Source organism: Molossus molossus, unplaced genomic scaffold (genome assembly GCF_014108415.1).
Source record: "Molossus molossus isolate mMolMol1 unplaced genomic scaffold, mMolMol1.p scaffold_m16_p_3, whole genome shotgun sequence".
Taxonomy (NCBI): Eukaryota; Metazoa; Chordata; class Mammalia; order Chiroptera; family Molossidae; genus Molossus; species Molossus molossus.
Window position 1 is genome coordinate 120,084,850 of NW_023425366.1, and position 16,879 is coordinate 120,101,728.

Below are 16,879 nucleotides of genomic sequence, written 5' to 3' on the forward strand. Positions count from 1 at the left end.
GAGAGAAACATCAATGTTAGAGACACATGGATTGGTTGCCCCTGCATGCGTCTTCAAATGGGAATCAAACCCGAGACCCTTTGGTCCTTAGGCCGATGCTCTAACCACTTAGCACACCAGCCAGGGCAGTTAGGACCCATTTATAGCCCCAAGGGGCTACTGGCTTTGGTCCAGTGTAATCAACTTCCCCTGGGAAGCCTTTCCCAGAGCTATCTGTAGTCTGTCTCTTGTTGACAGACACAGTTCCTTTTGGCATTTTTGTGCCTTGCAGGGTACAAGGACTATGTCTTGATTCAAACTATCTCTACATTGCTGCAGTGCCCATGCCCATTCATATCATGGGCCCAGGTGGCCGCCTCAGTGGAGCACACCAAAGGGTCTACTTGGTGGTTCTAAGCACCTTCCAAACCTGGAAGGGGGTTCTTCTTATTATTATTTTTAATCCTCACCTGAGGATATTTTTCTATTTATCTTCAGATAGAGTGGGAGGGAGAGAGAGGGAGAGGGACAGAGAGAGAAACATCAACTTGTTGTCTCCCGCACAACCCCAATGAGGGCCGGGGATGAACCACAACTGAGGTACGTGCCCTTGACTGGAATCAAACTTTGCAATTCTTTGGGCCATGGGCCAACACTCAAACTGGCCAGGGTGGGTTCTTTTTTTCTAAAAATTTTGTTTCTTTATGGATTTTAGAGAGGAAGGAAGAGATGGAAACATCAATGAGAGAGAACATTGACTGGCTGCCTCCTGCACGCCCCCCTGGGAACTGGGCCCACAACCCAGGCATGTGCCCTGACTGCGAATCGAACTGGCGACCTCTTGGTGCATGGGTCGATGCTCAACCACTGAGCCACACCAGCTGGGCTGGAAGGGGGTTCTTAAGATGAGCACCAATATATCCTACTTTAATGCACTCCTCAAATTCCCACAGGGATTTCCAGAGCCACATCCTATGTATCCCTTTAATAGGCCAAGTTTCCTTCCTTTTTTTTATCCTCACCCGAGGACACTTTTTTATTTTTTGTTCAGATAGAGTGGGAGGGAGAGAGAGGAAGAGAGAGAGAGAGAGAAACATCGACGTTAAAAGGACACACTGAGTGGCTGCCACCCGCATGACCAACCAGGGCCGGGGACAAACTGCAACCGAGATACGTGCCCTTAGCGGGAACTGAATCCGGGTCTCTCTGGACCGCAGGCCGATGCTCTAACCGCTGAGCCAAACCAGCCAGGGCAGCAGGCCAGATTTCCATTTTTCTCATGCCTGACTAGATGGCTAGGCCATTGGCTACTGCCCATGACGGAGTAAAAACTCAAAGGAAGGGGCTTTTACAGCTGTTCAATTCTTCTATCACTCCTGGAAAAACAGCGTGCAATTCAGTCCACTGAGCTGATCTGTTTTTTCCTTCTTTGATCAGAGTAGTGGCCTTCTAAACAGGATGTTGTCCATTTAACTTGGAACTGCCAGCCACAAACCAAGCAGCTCTTTGTTGATCAGCCAAGAGCTATGTAGAGGGCACTGTCCAACTGACAACACAAGCCAGCAGCTCCTCACAGTTTCTAAGTCAGTCCTAGGGGAAAAGAGGCTTCTTCCTCCTCTCCTTGCTATCTCCACGCAGCATGATCTTGTTAAATCAATTCCATTTCACTATCTTATTCTTCTGAACCCTGCAATACCCATTAGATAATTTCTCTGACATCACCCGAGACACCATGGGCATTTCCGGTTTCAGGATCACTTTATGTCCTTCAGTCACTTAAGTAGCTTCAATTTGTCTGATAGCAAGGTAAGTAAATGCTCCACAAATGAAAATTCTCTTGTCCAACATCCCAGTAGTTGTCACTAGGAGGTGCTCATGGGGTGTTGCCGTAGGTCCCAGGCCACACTCCACATGGGCTACCACACAGAGAATCTGTTCCAATTCCACACTGCGTGGGCTCACACGGGGTCCCATTTAGCATGTCCAATTCATGTGGCTTGAAGGGCACATTTACATGCCTGTTTTATTTTTTTTTTTAATTATTATTTTTGTTAATCCTCACCAGAGGATATTTTTTCCATTTATTTTTAGAGTGAGCGGAAGGGCAGGGGGAGAGAACGTTGATATAAAAGAGATACATCAATTGGTTGCCCTCCCATGTGCGCCCTCTCAACCCGGGCTGGGGATCAAACCTGCAACCCTTCAGTGCACAGTCCAACGCTCTAACCATATCGGCCAGGGCTACACGGTTGCTTTACCGGTAGAGAAACGTTCCTCAGTGATATACAATGTCCACCCCATATCACAATCAGGCAGGAGAGACATGACCACTTCACATAAAGCCTACTCAAACATACCAATTCTCCTACCAACTTTTACCTAATTCCATCAACCCTCAAATTTTTGTTTTTTAATTCTAGTGTTTTGTTTTTATTAAGGTTGGGGGGGGGATACAGGGCAGAGAAAAGGGCTGGAGAACAGGGGGCTCCTCTGTTCTTATTTTTTCTCAAATAGAACTACTGTCACTGTCACTCTGGCAAGGTCACCTGAAGGATACATCTTGAGTTTGTAACAGCATCCAGGACTGTTCTGTTGAATTTCACAGTGAGAACAGTTTTTCCTTTAGATAAACAATGTGCACAAGAACCAGGTGTGAGGGTCTGGCCAGGTTTCTGGGTGACAGGCAGCAGTGAGCCTGTGGCTCCTGCAGGGGCAGCTGGGTAATGGGGACAGCTGGGAGCAGAGCTGCAGGCAGAGAGCAGAGAGCAGTCAGCCCCTCACTCGCTTGGAGGGAAGGAGGGCAGAGCAGATGAGCACATGGGACAGGAGAGTGCAGACAGGACTTCAGAGTCAAGATTCAGAGGTCTGCCCTGGCCGGTTTGGCTTAGCAGTTAGAGCTTCGGCCTGCGGTCCAGAGAGACCCAGGTTTGGTTCCCGCTGAGGGCACGTACCTCAGTTGCAGTTTGTCCCCGGCCCTGGTTGGGTCGTGTGGGTGGCAACCACTCGATGTGTCCCTTTCACGTCGATGTTTCTCTCTCTCTCTCTCTCCCTCCCACTCTGTATGAACAAAAAATGGAAAAATGTCTTCGGGTGAGGATAAAAAAAAAAAAGATTCAGAGGCCAAAGAAAAAAGAGAGGCTGGTAAAAAGTTAGGTTTGAGGGTGAAGGCAAGAAGGGGGTGCTGAAAGCTACAGAGTGAACAGTAAAGCATCTTCCAAGGAAACGAGTCCTCTCCAGATGATGCCAGATGGGAGCGTGCCCCCCACATCCTTAGAGCAGTAAACAGGAACATCAAGAGCCACCCCAGCAGTCCGAAGGTGCTTCTTTGCCCGTGTTCTACACTGAGAAACAGCCTGAGCAGCCAGCACACACCTACCGCTCCTGCTCCCTGGAACCTGTGGCAGCGCCTCTCCTCAGCAGACGGCTTAGTTCCTTGAAGGGTATCTGCAAAACCTGAACGTTCCTGTCCCTTTTCCTCAACCCTCCCATTTCTAACTGTAGGCCCTATTAGGACTTTTTCAACAGGTCTTGGTTTTACAATACTAGGTAGGGGAAGTGTTCCCCTGGGGGACATAATATCCATTCCCATAAAACATTAGTTGAAGGCATTGTGGGGAGGGAGGAGAAAAGCTCCCTGGTGCCCTCTGACCTCTCCAGGGCTTCCGTCTGGACAGACTGGGAAACTCCCCCCTTTACTAAGTAGCTGAGTGAGGCCCCAAATTGGAACTGGCAGGGGGGAAAACTTCAGGGCCCTTTTAACCTCACTGACCAAGCACCCTGAGGAGACCTTGGTTCTTCCTTCCCCTCTGGTGGGCAGGTCTGAGTGCTACCTCCACCTAATAGATGAAAAATGGGGCCCAAGAGAAAGGTTCTGGAGAAGGTTTTTGTAAATCCATTCCTCCCTGGGGGATACCTGTCCCACCATCCTTGTCGGCTGTGCTGAGTGGTGGGAACGATGTATTAGATGTTTCAGACCTGGGGAGGGGCTGGGTATGCCGAGAATCGTTTTAGCAATACAAGTACAGAGCCAGCGGTCTCAGGCATTCATCAGGTACATGGTCGTATTTATTAATTGAAAATAGGGGTGGCAGGAAGCCAGTCGTGAGCTGGCTGAAGGAATTTGTGGAATCAGAAGTAAGAATAGAAGAAAAAGACTCATTGTGTATGATTGTAGAAAAGATTTAAGCAGATCTCAAGTGAAGTGCCAGGTGGTGTACAGGTAAATAAGCGAGTGAAGAGAAGAATTATATAAAGGACTATTGATTAATCTAGTAAAGAGTAATTCTGAGAAAGACTTCCATGGGGAGGAGGGAGAAATTTTAAGGTAGCAGAATAGAGAGCTGATCCAAAAGAATATTGAGAAATGGATAAATAATTAATAGGGACCAAGAACTTAGCTGGGTGTTGTCCTTTTCTTGAGGAGAAACTTAAGGTTTTTCTATTGGCTTGTGGTCCCAGTTGTTGCTTGATTCTTGAGTCAGAGTTTTGTGTCGTTGAGAGACGTAGATTGGTAGCATATTTCTGTTGCTTGAGAGAAAGGAGTGTCTGGTGGAGACATAGGAGCTTCAGTCAGCTTGAGTCTAGAGAGGTGGATCCAGGATGGGAGTCCTACAAGTTTAGCTGCAGTAGAGGTGGTTAATAAGACTTCAAACGGTCCTTTCCAGGGAGGATGGAAAAGCTTAGTCTGTCCCAGAGGGTCCTTTAGGAGCACCCAACCTCCTGGTGAAAGGGATTTTATTTCTATAAGAGAATTAGTGGGCAGAGGGAGGAACTGGTCAGCATGATTACAGATTAGTCAGTGAGTTAGTTCTACAGATGGTAGGTAGGTAGGAAGCTGAGTGGAGTTTACTGAAGAAGGGTTTAGGAGAAAAGAACGGCTGTACGTAAGTTCGAAGGGACTTAGAAAAAGGCTCCTGGGAGCGGTTAGCAGTCACAGGAGTGCCAAGGGAAGTAGGTCTAGTTATCCTGTTTGAAGTTCAAGGGACAGCTGAGTCAGTTGCCACTTTAAGGAGGAATGTGCCTTTTCAATTTTTCCTGGTGATTGGGCATGCCAAGCTGAATGTAATTTGCAAGACATGCCAAGGGCCTCACTAACTTATTGGGTAATTAGTAAAGTGAAGGCAGGGCCATTGTCACTTTGTAGGGTAGATGGAAGGCCAAAGCGAGGATTTTTTTTTTTTTTTTAAAGTTTTATCTTTACTGATTTTAGAGAGAGGGAGAAAGAGAGATAGAAATATCGATAAGAGAGAACATCGAGAATGTCAATTGGCTGCCTCCTGCATGCCTCCTAGGTTGGGCCCACAACCTGGGCATGTGCCCTGACTGGGAATCAAACCAGTGACCTCTCGGTGCATGGGTCAATGCTCAACCACTGAGCCACACCAGCCAGGGCCAAAGTGAGGAATTATTTCATGGAGAAGGATTTTAGTGCTTCTGAAGACCCCTCAGAGGTGAAGGAAAAAGCTTCTATCCAAACTGAGAAAGTGTCTATTAGAGTTAAGAGATATTGGTAACATTTATGGAGTGGCATGTGGGTGAAATCAAGCTGCCAATCTTGCCAGGGGAGATACCCCAAGCCAATGGGTGGGTAATGAAGGCAGGGGGGTCTAAGACTGCCCAGTGGGTTAGTTTGTAAAACATTGGGAGGGAAGGAGGGAGTGGCCTAGAAAGTGGGGTGGGATCAAGGCAGGCAATAAGGCCACTATGAGAGCCAAGGAGGGTGCTGAGAGGAAACTTTGAGTTTTGAATTTAGACATAATGTCCCTTCTGAGTAAGGGCGTGGAACAGTTGGGAAAAGCTAGAAAGGAGCGTGAAAAGATTTGATTTCCCAGCGAGCAGGCTAACAAGTGTTTTTAAAAAATGTTTTTATAGCCCTGGCCGGTTTGGCTCAGCGGTTAGAGCGTCGGCCTGCGGTCCGGAGAGACCCGGGTTCGGTTCCCGCTGGGGGCATGTACCTTGGTTGCAGTTTGTCCCCGGCCCTGGTTGGTCATGCGGGTGGCAGCCACTCAATGTGTCCCTTTCACGTTGATGTCTCTCTCTCTCTCTCTCTTCCTCTCTTTCTCTCCCACTCCATCTGAACAGAAAATGGAAAGATGTCCTCAGATGAGAATGGAAAAAAAAAAAAAGTTTTTATAGCCCTGGCCGGTTTGGCTCAGCAATTAGAGCGTCGGCCCGCATACTGGAGTGTCCAGGGTTCAGTTCCCACTAAGGCAGTGGTTCTCAACCGTCCTAATGCTGCGATCCTTTAATACAGTTCCTCATGTTGTGGTGACCCACAACCATAAAATTATTTTTGTTGCTACTTCATAACTGTAATCTTGCTACTGTTATGAATCGTAATGTAAATATCTGATATGCAGGATGTTATTTTCAGTGTTACAAACTGAACAGAATTAAAGCATAGTGATTAATCACAAAAACAATATGTAATTATATAGTGAGGTATATTTATTTATAATTATAAATTAAATTTTGTCTTGAAGCATGGTGTAGCATGGGTAACAGTCTTAATATAACAACAGTAAACTACATTGCTACATTTTGTGACAGTATGCGTAAAAAGCCAACATCAGTGTGAAGGTTGAGATTGCTTCCTTCTCACCAGATCAGAAATTCTTGGGGAGGTCTTTAAGAGCACAACGAAGATCATCTTCCACAACAAGTCTACTTCTGTATTTAGACTTGATAACCAACAAGCTGGAAAACCCTGTTTCACAAAGATACGTTGTTGGAAATGGAAGAAGCAGGCGCAACTCAGTCTCAGACAGAACAGGATGTGACTGCAAACACTTGATCCAGAATTTTGTAACTGGCATTGTAGAGAAATCAATTCTCTCTGCATTGCTGTTAATAAGTTCAATGAACTCCTCTTGTGCTGTCTCAGGAACATCCTTAACTTTGACTGTGAATGGGCTTCTGGCAAGTGCAAATGGGGTGTCAGGTAGATTTGGAAAGTATGATGAAATTTCATCTGCAAGCATGTGCAAGTGTTCTTTCACAGAAATTATCATCGTAATCCTTTTGTCTGGTTCAATGTCATGTTCCTCAAAGAAAGCAGATAAGGTAGGCAACATGTAAATTTTATTTTCATTCTATTCTTTTTGCCAAAGCTGAAGTTTCATTTGGAATGATCGAATCTTTTCAGACAAATCGAGGCATGTTGCATTTGGTCCTTGCGGTGATAAATTTAACTCATTCAAGATGGCAAGGATGTCAACCAAGTAAGCTATTTTCTGCAGTTCACTTTTATCGCTGAAAAGTACTTCGAACTGCAGTCTTGCTTTCTGATTAAAAAACGTTTTGAGTTCATCATGAAGCTCAAGAACACGTTTTAAAACTTGCCCTGTTGACAACCATCTCGCTTCAGTGTGAAACAGCAGAGCATTGTTCAGCACATCCAATTCGTTGCACAGTTGTGAAAACAGTCGACTGTTTAAAGTGCTTGCCTTTACAAAATTGACAGAACTTATGATGCTTTTCTTTACTTCTTGTAATTTTTATGGCAGTGTCTTCGTTGCTAATATTTGCCAATGAATCATACAGTGAGTTCTGACTACTTTTGGTTACTCATTCAGTACCAAACGTTGAAATCCAGATCGACATCCTAGCATAGCTGGAGCACCATCTGTGCAAACACCACAAATCTTTTCCCAAGAGATCTTATGCTCTTTCAGAAATGAACCAACTGTGTCAAATACATCATGTGCAGTAGTTGTCATTTCAAGAGGTTTGCAAAAAAGAAACTCATCTTCATTTATTTATTTTTATCCTCACCCAAGGACATTTTTCCATTTGTTTGTTCAGACAGAGTGGGAGGGAGAGAGAGGAAGAGAGAGAGAGAGAGAGAAAAACATCAACATGAAAGGGACACATCGAGTGGCCACCACCCGCATGACCAATCAAGGCCAGGGACAAACTGCAACCGAGGTACATGCCCTTAGCGGAAACCGAACCCAGGTCTCTCTGGAACACAGGCTGATGCTCTAACCGCTGAGCCAAACTGACCAGGGCGAAACTCATCTTTAAAGTCACCATCATTGCCCTGGTCCTGATAAATTTGTCTCCGATCATGACTCGAACAATGTCTTTGGCCGCTGGCAACAGTAAATCCTCAGAAATGGTTTGAGGTTTCATAGCTCTGGCGATTCTGAGTGCCACCAAATATGAAGCTTCAACGGCTGCTACGTTTTGTTTGTGGTACTTGCCACCAGTGTCAAATCTGGTTTTCCTGAGTCCATCAGCTTTGCTTCTAAAATAGTTGGTATCCTTGCCGGCAAAGCTCAGATGCTTGCTATCAAGATGGCGTTTTAGTTTGTTCAGCTCCACAGATTTGGCTGATAGAACTTCACAACAAATAACACATTGCAGTTTCTCAATTCCTGCTGTACTTATTGAGCTAAAATCATACTGTAAAAAATCCTCACTATATTTTCTTTCCTTAACAGTCTTCTCTACATGATCCATTGTCATGGGATGGTTTGCTAATGAAAACAATATATAACAATAGCTTTAATAATACGAAAGATGATGCAGGGCGTAGTTTAGTCAATACAGTTCATTAAAGTTTCCTATGATTTACCATTCTGTGTTGTTTTTTTCTTTTACATACTTGTTACTGTCATAAGGGGGCAGTATTCACATCAACCACAGCTGAATATGAAAAGACTGATCAGCATTCAGGTTAAGTTCCCATGGTACAGATATTTTTTTTCGCAGTAGTTGATGATTTCACGGTACATGATTTTACATTTACCCAGTAATTATAATTCATGAAGTGTTGTTTTACCTCCAATACTGCTGCTTTCAACACAGTAGCTGCTTTTAACAGAGTAGCTGCTTTCTACACAGTAGCTGCTCTCTACACATGTGTGACTGGTCCGCCTAAGCACATTATGGTGCCAACCTTGTCACATACACTTGTATTTGTACAGGGTGTATGTGATGGGGTTGGCACGATGATGTCATCATGCTGGGTACAGTTATGTGGGCATATCTGCAGTGGGCAGACCCACCTGGAGACGGATAGAGGAGTGGTGTCTCAGTTCCTAAGACCATCAGAAATATGTGTTTTCCGATGGTCTTAGGTGACCCCTGTGAAAGGGTTGTTCGACCCCCAAAAGGAGTCGCAACCCACAGGTTGAGAACCACTGTGCTAAGGGCATGTACCTTGGTTGCAGTTTGTCTCTGGCCCCAGTTGGGGTCATGTGGGTGGCAACCACTCGATGTGTCTCTCTCATGTCGATTTTTCTCTATCTCTTCCTCCCACTCTATATAAAAAAAATGATTTTGATTTTTTTTTACATAGAGAGGAAGGGAGAGATAGAAACATTGATGTGAAAGAGAAATACCTATTGGCTGCCTCCTGCATGCCCCCTGCTGGGGATCGAGCCTAAAACCCAGGCATGTGCCCTAATCAGTAATCAAACCAGTGACCTCTCAGTCCATGGGACAATGCTCAATCCACTAAGCTACATCAGCTAGGCAACAAAGGTGTTTAAAAAGTGTTCTGAGTCCGGCTGGTGTGGCTCGGTGGTTGACTGTCGACCCATGCACCAAAAGGTTGCCAATTCAATCCCTGGTCAGGGCACATGCCCAGGTTATGGGCCTGATCCTCAATGGGGGGCATGCAGGAGGCGGCCAATCGATGTTCTCTCTCATTGTTGTTTCTATTTCTCCCTCTCCCTTCCTCTTTCTCTAAAATAAATAAAGGGGAAAAACAATTTTTAAAAAAAGTGTTCTGAGGCTTAACCTCTACCTTGATGATGGTAATTAGAAGAGGGGAGCCTGAGAATTTCAGAAGAGCAGTGTAAGTGGCTTTAGTGTCAAACATTTGGAGAGACTTTTGCTGCTCTTGGGACCATTTCCAGTCCCTCTCCAGCTCCTCTAATCTCTGTTCCTCATCAAAGTTGTTGGAGACCTTGAAGGCCAGGTCTGAAAGCTCAGACATGGGAGTTTGGAGGCCTTTTTCTAGTTTTTTAAGTTTGCATGTAATGTTAGGAGCTGTATGGTAAATGAAATGCATTCCTAGGATGGCCTTCCATCCTCCAAGTCAAGATTAACACTAGTGGCCCTGGCCAGTTTGGGTCAGTGGTTAGAGCGCTGGACTGTGGACCAGAGAGTACTGGGTTTGATTCCCGCTAAGGGCACGTACCTCAACTGCAGTTTGTCCCTGGCCCTGGTTGGGGTCATGTGGCTGGCAACCACTCAATGTGTCTCTCACGTTGATGTTTCTCTCTCTCCTCTCCCACTTCCTCCTCTCTATCTGAAGATAAATGCAAAAAAAAAAAAAAAAAGGATTAACGTTAGTGAAAAGTTGGAGGGCTTCCAAGAACCAGGAAAGGAGTAAGGCAGGTTCTCATCTGGGCCTTGAGTAATTTCTTTCACCTTATCGTAATTGACAGCCTTGGAAGTGGCCTATTTCATACACTCAATGAGACATGTTAACATATGATTCCTAACATATGATTTTTTATTTTAATCTTCAGATAGAGTGTGTGGGGAGGCAGACATTGACATGACAGAGACACATCAACTGGCTGCCTCCCACACGACCTGGACCAGGCCTGAACTGCAACCGAGGTAAGTGCCCTTGACTGGAATCAAACCCACAACTCATTGGTCGGTGGGCCGATGCTCTAACTACTTAGCCAAACATGCCAGGGCGATCCCTACATGTTCTATCTGCCAACCTAGTTTGTTAATTCCAACTAGGGTCTTGGTCAGGGACTACAGGGCCTTCCTGGTAGACAGTGGGCTCACGGACTGCAAATCATCAGCATATTCCCTAGCCTTAGACTATATTCTAGAGCATTCCTCAGAGTTAGTACAGGTGGAAAAACTGTGAATGTCCCACCAGGCAAGATCATAGGTGAGGGTAAGGTATTCAGACTCCTTGGCAAAGCACCCTGGGTCCTGTTTGAGAGAGACCTGTTGTGGAAAAGTGAACCTGGACCCAGATGAAGTGGGCTCAGGTTGACATTGGAGGCTTGAGTGGGTCTGGCCATTGCCAATCACCCATGGGAGCTTGAGCTGGCAGGGAGCTGGGGGGTTAGAGAAGGTTGAGGATGGAAACAGGGAGGTGGGTGTAGAAGGGGGTCCTTGGGGACTGAGGGAGAGATGAAGGTGGAGGAAGAAGATGGGAAGGGGTGAGAAGCATTAGACAGGATGAACGAAGGTCCTGATCCAGGAGAGAGTAAGGAAAGCCTAGACGTAGGCAATCTCAGACTATCTGCAGAGGTGGCAACAATAAAGGTCAAGCTGGAAAACAGTATTATAATTGAGGGAGCCATCTTGGGGCCAGACCTCCTGTTCACCTAATTTATATTGTGGCCAGGCAGTATTACAATAGAAACTCATCCATTTAGGCCTGAGATTTGAACGTTCCAACTTCTTCCAGTTTATGTGTGTGTTAATCCTCACCCGAGGATATTTTACCCATTGATTTTTAGGGAGTGGAAGGGGAAGGGAGTAGAGAAACATCAGTGTGAGAGAGAGACACTGATTAGTTGCCTCCTGCATGACCCCGACTGGGGCCAGGGATTGAACCTGCCACCCTTGACTGGGAATAGAACCTGAGATCCTTCAGTCCTCGGCTGATGAACTAACTACTGAACCACACCAGCCAGAGCTTCTTCCAGTTTTTTTAATCCTCACTCAAGGACATTTTTCCATTTTTTGTTCAGATAGAGTGGGAGGGAGAGAGAGGAAGAGAGACACAGAGAGAAACATCGACGTGAAAGAGACATATTGAGTGGCCACCACCCACATGACCAACCAGGGCCAGGGACAAACTGCAACCGAGGCACGCATCCTTAGTGGGAACCGAACCCAGGTCTCTCTGGACCATAGGCCGAGGCTCTAACTGCTGAGCCAAACCGGCCAGGGCTTCTTCTAGTTTTTTAATCCTCACCCGAGGGCACGTTTGCATTTATCTTCAGATAGAATGGGAGGGAGAGAGGGGGATAAAAGAGAGAGAGAAACATCTACATAAGAGAGACACATCGAGCCCTGGCCAGTTTAGCTCAGCGGTTAGAGTGTTGGCCTGCGGTCAGGAGAGACCCGGGTTCAGTTCCTGCTAAGGGCACATACCTCAGTTGCAGTTTGTCCCTGGCCCTGGTTGGGTCATGTGGGTGGCAACCTTTCATGTTGATGTTTCTCTCTCTCTCTGTCCCTCCCACTCTATCTGAACAAAATATCAAAAAATGTCCTCGGGTGAGGATAAAAAAAAAAAAAGAGAAAGACACATCAAGTGGTCACTACCCACAGGACCCCAACTGGGGCAGGGACAAACTGCAACCGAGGTACGTGCCCTTAGCGGCAACTGAACCCGGGACTCTCTGGTCTGCAGACCAACGTTCTAACCGCTGAGCCAAACTGGCCAGGGAACTTATTCCAGTTTTTGAGAAAACAACCCAGGGGGGAGTCTCTAGCTGGGCCCGACTGTGCAGTTCCCATGATATTAACTAGGAGGAAGAAAAGGAAACTGAATTTTCAGGGGCCGTAAGTCTCTAGGAAGATCTAGTGAGGGAGATGGCTCAAGCCCAGCATCCCAGGGTCAAGACTAAATCTGACCAAAGAGAAATTATTTCTACCAGAGTGTCCCCCAGGGGAGGGAGAAGAATCTCTATGAGAAAAGATCTGGTGTGGCTCAGTGGTTGAGCATCGACCCATGCACCAAGAGGTCACCGGTTCGATTCCTGTTCAGGGCACATGCCCAGGTTGTGGGCCCAATCACCAGTCAGGGGCATGCAGGAGGTGGCCAATCTCTCTCTCCCCCTCTCCCTCCCTCTCTCTCTAAAATCAATAAAGAAAAAACAAAAAAGTTGGGTGGAGTGAGTGGTAGAAATTTAAGTAAAAGGTATATAGTCTTAGATGGGTCATGGGTCAGAGTCTGTCAAACAGGTTTTGGAAAGGCTACTGGAATTGCTTGGTGAAGGTCTCCAGCAAGTTTTTTAGCATTTTGATTCCCCCCCCACCCCCCCAAAAAAACAACAATGTTTATTTTTCTAAATCCCTTTCGGATGTTCCCATCTAGCCAGTCTCATCCAATGCTGAGCCTGGTCTTCAAAGACTAGCAAATGAACTGGGTGATATAAATGGGAAAACCCACACTGGTGGGTTTGAATAATTATCAAACTCTTCAACAAATTTTACTTTAGGAAATTCTCTCACTATGGCTCATAATTCAACTTTACTCCAGGGAACATATGAAACTTGAGGTCTATTAGGATCCTCAGAGGGTTGAACTTGAAATTCAGAGAAGGCACCAGAGGTGGAGATGTGAGCAGTGAAGCTGATAATGGAAGGCCAGATGGTCTCAGAGGAGCCTGAGGCAAAGGAATTCCAGGGGGGAGGGCAAGACAATGCTAGAGGCTAGAAAGCCATTTCTCTCTCTTCATAAGTTCAGTAGTATCTTTAGTTAACTCAAAAACTTTATTGTGCAGAGGGAATTCTTGGTAACATTTAAAGTCTCAAAATACCAGTCAAAATAGGCATTCAATTTATCTTTACCAATTTTAGTGCTAGGATTGTTCAGTTTGGTTTTTAAGAAATGTTTGAGAACCTTAAAATTCCCCACAATAACCACTGATACTCTTTTTTTTTTTTATCCTCACCCGAGGACATTTTCCCATTTTTTATTCAGATAGAGCGGGAGGGAGAAAGAGAAAGAGAGAGAGAAACATGAATGTGAAAGGGACACATCGAGTAGCTGCCACCTGCACAACCCAACCAGGGCCGGGGACAAACTGCAACCAAAGTACATGCTCTTAGCGGGAACCAAACCCGAGTCTCTCTCTGGACCGCAGGCTGATGCTCTAACCGCTGAGCCAAACTGGCCAGGGCACCAATGATACTCTTAAATTACTTTTGTACTTTTGTTACGGAAAAGACTCAGACAGAACACCAAAGGAAGTGAAGAGGTTTCTTTATTTACGCATGCGAACCCAGAGGAGGCAGTCTCCAAATTCTGGGCCCTGAGCTGCAGGGTGCCTAGCTTTGTAGCAGGCTGGGTGGACATTCTTTAGATGCAAGAGGTAAGCAGCTTACAGAAGCAGGAAGCAAAAAGGTCTGGTTATCTCTAGGAGGCAAAAGGGTCTAGTTACCTACTGGGAAGCAAGAGGGTCTAGCTATCTCCTGGGTACTTGCTTTTTCTAAAAAGACAGTTTACTTCTATCATTCCCTCCTTTTGATGCTATTAGCTGCTATTGCTGCCTATTGCATCATGATACAGATCAGATCTTTGTAGGAGTTTATATCTGTACTGATACTGTTGGAGGGCCAATATTTTGGCAGTGGCCCACCTGGTTACAGTGGACTCCAAAGTTTGGACTATGGTTTGTATTATGCGTGATCTGAGGCTTACTCCTAGGAGAATGATGGCTATTGGTCCAATTAGTGGAAATAGCCATCCGAGCCAGCCGTGAGTCTATTCCCCAATTCCAATTTTCTAATTCTTTGGCTCTGTGTTTTATGTTTTCTCTGAGTTCTTTGACCTTTTTGTTACGATTCCAGACTGGTTTATAAAGTAGCAGCACTCTTCCCCCAAGAACACACAAGTTCCTCCTTTTTCTGCTGTTAGCAATTTTAGAGCTCCGCGGTTCTGTAAGGTTACTTCTGCTAGTGAATTAATCTGTTGTTGGATGGTGGTCAAGGAGCCTGCTACTGTAGTCATGTCTGCATTAAGTTGGGCAGACAGCTTATAGTAGGTAGAGGCAGAGAACCCTAGGCCCCCTACCCCTGTCCCTATCCCAGCTACAATGCCAATTCTGGCTGCAACTGCTGTGCCTACACCCCTTTTGATTTGGGTAGGTCCCTTTTGGCTCAGTCGGAGTAAGAATAGGTTTGATATTTCCTGGGGGGTTCGGATGCTGAGGCCAGGGGCAAGGAAGACCTCTGGACATCTCCCGGTCCAGTTGGCGAGGAGGCACCTATAGGCCTCCCGTCCACACAGGAGGAATAATCCTGGCTCAGTACATAAACTGCTGTCATTGGGAATATTGATGTTTCTGGTACAAGCTCTGGGTTAAGAGACCCTACTATGTTTCCTTCTGGGGAGACCTTTTCTGGCTCTAGGCAGGTTACATTTGATCCTCTAGTATCTAGGAATACATTGGTTGTTATGGGCCCTTGGGCTAGGGCCTGACTGGGACCAGGAGGCGCCCCGGTATGACTCTAGGTACGTGGAACAGGTATTCCTAGGAGTCTTTTCTCCTGGAATGGTAGGCAAACCCAACATTCCCAAGTGGAGTTGCTAATATTCTGATGTGCTGAGTACATGGTTCGTACTAGTTCCTGAACCTGTACTGTGGGGCTGATTTTCTGTAACACTTTCCGGAAAGTAGTAAGGCTGGCACCCTTATATATTATCTTTTCCTCCTTTTTCCTCAGTCATCTGGCTATTTCTTTAACAGCTTCTTTCTGGACCATCTTGAATTCTTCCTGGGTTAAATCACTTAATCAGCGATAAGTACTCCAACAAACCTATCTACTGGAGGGCCCGTATGATTGACATCTTTGACTTTGGTATCCAATGGTCCCTCCCAACTTCCCTGTCATATATAATTTATTGTCCCAGACACATGTGGGGGACCCAGTCTGATAGTGTTGTAGGCATCCCACGGGCATAGCAGTGGCATATGCGAAGGGTGTTGCAGGGAATTTCCAGTTTACTACTCCTCCTGCAAGTCGTATCCTTTCTGCAGGCTTGCTACATTGACATACAGGGGTTCGAATCCGGGTAGAGTTTGCTAAGCAAAGCATAATAAGTATCCAAAAGCACAGACAAGCCCAAGATATGTTCCCCCAAGAGCCAGTCACTCCCAGGTGTTCCATTCTCTTGGGCTACAGTCATCAGTCATCAGTCCAATTCCTAAGATTATAGCAAAACTTCCCACTGCAGTCAGGTACCATCCCGGGCAATTGTCCATTCCTCTGAGCCTCCGTCAATGCCTGATTTCTTTTTCAGCTTCAGGGTCGGCAACCGTGGCGGCTAGTCCTCTGGGTCCCTGTCCGTCCTCCTGGAATCTGCTGGGTCTGTTGCCCTCTTGGCCCGGCTGTGATGGACCCAGGGGGTGATTCCTGCAACCTTAAGTGCGGTAGGGGTTATTAGTATGACAAAGTGGGGCCCAGTCCATGTGGGTTGGAGGGGTTCCTTTTTCCAATCTTTAATCCATACACAGTCCCCTCGTTTATGTGAGTGGACTGGCCACCCTCGTAGTAAGGGTCCTTGGCCTAATCCGGCCTGACGTATCTGGCTAAGTGTTTCCCCCAGCTTCTGGAGGTACTTAGTCTGCCCTGCTCCCCCTATTATCCGAAGGTCTCCTCTAGGTAGGGGTAATATGGCTGGTGACCTCCCGTAAACTAACTCAAATGGCGTATACCCTGTGGCTCTAGGGGCGTTTTGTACCCTGAATAATGCTAAGGATAGCAGGTCAGTCTCCTGATGGAACTTTGCAAGGTTTTCTTTTAGAGTCCGGTTCATGCGTTCTACCTTTCCTGAGCTCTGAGGGCGATAGGCAGTGTGTAGCTTCCAAGTAATTTTTAATTGTGTTGCTAGTTCCTGGAGCACTTTTGCAACCAACGCTGGCTTGCTGTCACTACCAAAGGTCATAGGCAACCCAAAGTGGGGGATAATTTCCCTGAGGAGGGTCTTGACTACCTCTCTGCTTTTTTCTGTCCTGGTGGGGGATGTTTCTACCCATCCAGAGAAAGTACAGACTAATATGAGTAAGTATCTGTATCCCCTGCTTGGCCTGATCTGAGTAAAATCAATCTGTAGGTCCTCAAAAGGCTGTTGCCCACTGTGTTGTATTCCAGGAAGCCTTTTCGGGTGATCTGCTGCATTGTTCCTGGCACAGGCCAGGCATTGAACCACTGCCGCTGCACATAGTCCAGACATGTT